The sequence below is a fragment of the Babylonia areolata genome, chromosome 34, assembly GCF_041734735.1.
Source record: "Babylonia areolata isolate BAREFJ2019XMU chromosome 34, ASM4173473v1, whole genome shotgun sequence".
NCBI classification, from domain to species: Eukaryota; Metazoa; Mollusca; class Gastropoda; order Neogastropoda; family Buccinidae; genus Babylonia; species Babylonia areolata.
Window position 1 is genome coordinate 12,702,861 of NC_134909.1, and position 2,500 is coordinate 12,705,360.

Sequence of the window (2,500 nt, forward strand, 5' to 3'; positions counted from 1 at the left end):
TCTTTTTTTTTTCTTTTCTCTTTTTTTTTTCCCCCTTCTTCTTTTTTTTTCTTTTTTCTTCTCCCCTTCTGATGACAAAGACTTCGTAGACTGCTGTCGTTTGATACCTCGGTAAAGACTCATTACTTTTTTTCTAATAGGTTCTGGAAGTTCATTATGGAACCAAGTAGTGTAGAATATAGAGGAGTGAGAAAGAAGGGGGTGGGGGCGGGGGGAGGGGAAGGGGAAGGAGAGACATGGAGAGAGAGAGGGGGGGGGAGGGGCCGACGTGGTAAGGGAGGAAGTGGGAGGGGAGAGGGGAAGAGGGAAGGAAGGAAGGAAAGAGAGAGAATGGGAGAGAGAGAGAGGGAGAGGGAGGGTGAGGAGGGAGAGGAATAGAAAGGGGGATTAGATATATATATATATATATAGAGAGAGAGAGAGAGAGAGGATAAGAGAGGGGTGGGTGGTGGGGTGGTGGAGGGAGAGCGTGAGAAGGGAGCAAAGGAGGGGAAGAGAGAGAGAGAGAGAGACAGAGAGAGAGCTATAATGAACTAACGTAATAAAGCTTCATTATATTTGATACTGTAATCTTGCAAAGCTTGCGTTTGGTCCTCTTAACGGTTGGAGACCTTTGTGTACTTTTTTTTCAAAAACACACAAACTACGCCTTTGCGTGTGTGTGTGTGTGTGTGTGTGTGTGTGTGTGTGTGTGTGTGTGTGTGTGTGTGTGTGTGTGTGTATACATATACAAAGGCTCATACCACTGTACAGTGAATAGACGTGATGAAATTGAAAACTACTTACTACGTAGTCGGCTGTATTCGAGTCGTACATAAATTCATTGTGAATATTGGTTTCACTTACACACAGGGCACACTCACACAGACACACAGAAATACACACAGAAATACACACACACACACACACACACACACACACACACACACACACACACACACACACACACACACAGTCATTGTATAATTTGTACACGCGTGTGTGTGTGTGTGTGCACATTTCAGATACAGCTATATCATTCATTCCATTGTGTCTAGATTTACACACAGTTTGCTCATTGTAGATAGTGTTAAACACTCACAAGTACTCGCACACACACACACGCACGCACGCACGCACACACACACACACACACACACACACACACACACACACAGAGAGAGAGAGAGAGAGAGAGAGAGTAAAGTATAGCAACATAGATTTACAAAGGCTGTGTTGTACAGTCTTACACAAACAGAGCTACAATAATGCGATACTTTTACACACACACACACACACACACACACACACACACACACACACACACACACACACACACACACACACACACACACACTATACTCTTAACTTCTGTCACTGAGATAATGAAGCAATTCTGATCCTGAAGCTATGACAACATTTGGTGTTTCAAACACAATAAATTTGCGCTATTCGGTATCGTAACACACTTCGCCAGGCTTTAGTGCACAGCTTGCACACATATCTAGGTCACTGTGTCACTTTTTGCACAGCTAAAACAGTCTATATATAGTATTACCTAAAGCAACTCCAATGTGAAGTCAATTCTGCTCTACGGATGCGAGAATGTCGGACAACACAGACGATGCAGCAGAAGATTCAGACATTCTTCAACACCTGTCTGAGGCGAATCTACAAGATCCGATGGCAGGAGAAGATCCGAAACGAAGATCTGTGGGAGCGAGCGGGACAGGAACCAGTGGTCAAGCAGATACTGCGGAGGAAGTGGGGCTGGATCGGACACACCCTCAGGAAGGCAGCGTCCAACATCACACGCCAAGCCCTGACCTGGAACCCGCAGGGAAAGAGGAACAGAGGCCGGCCTCGCAACAGCTGGAGGCGAGACACCGAGGCAGAGCTGAAGCAGCAAGGGACCAACTGGACTGGAATGGCCAGAACAGAGTGCGATGGCGAGGGGTCGTCGATGGCCTATGCTCCACCAGGAGCGATGGGCAAAATGAAATGAATGAAAGCTTAATGCCAGGCCGTATATATAGCTATATATAGTTATACATTAGTGTGTGTAAGACACTGTGTGTGTACGTTAACACAACAGTGTGGCGTTTGGTGTGTGTGTGTGTGTGTGTGTGTGTGTGTTGTGTCATGGTGTGTTGTATGTGTATGCTCGTGTGTTTATGCATGTGGCATGATGTGTCGTGTAGTGGAGAACAAAGAATGCGACAACAGTCGTTTGATGGACAAGGTGTCTTTTTTTTTTTCTTTTGGGAAAGCAGGTAAGAAAGAAAGAAAGAAAGAAAGAAAACTACGTACAGGTGTACACACACACACACACACACACACACACACACACACACACACACACACACACACACAGAGAGAGAGAGAGAGAGAGAGAGAGAGAGCTATAATGAACTAACGTAATAAAGCTTCATTATATTTAATACTGTAATCTTGTAAAGCTTGTGTTTGGTCCTCTTAACGGTTGGAGACCTCTATTTGTGGGGGTGGGGGTCGGGGGGGT

General features: G+C 45.4%; 2 long non-coding RNA genes across 4 annotated transcripts in view; one reads left to right on the forward strand and one right to left on the reverse strand.

Moving 5' to 3' along the window:
* The window catches only part of LOC143277554 (uncharacterized), a 617,781-nt gene that overhangs the window by 389,308 nt on the left and 225,973 nt on the right, over positions 1-2,500 (forward strand). The gene's annotated exons all lie outside the window — the stretch shown is intronic.
* The window catches only part of LOC143277556 (uncharacterized), a 132,680-nt gene that overhangs the window by 113,391 nt on the left and 16,789 nt on the right, over positions 1-2,500 (reverse strand). The gene's annotated exons all lie outside the window — the stretch shown is intronic.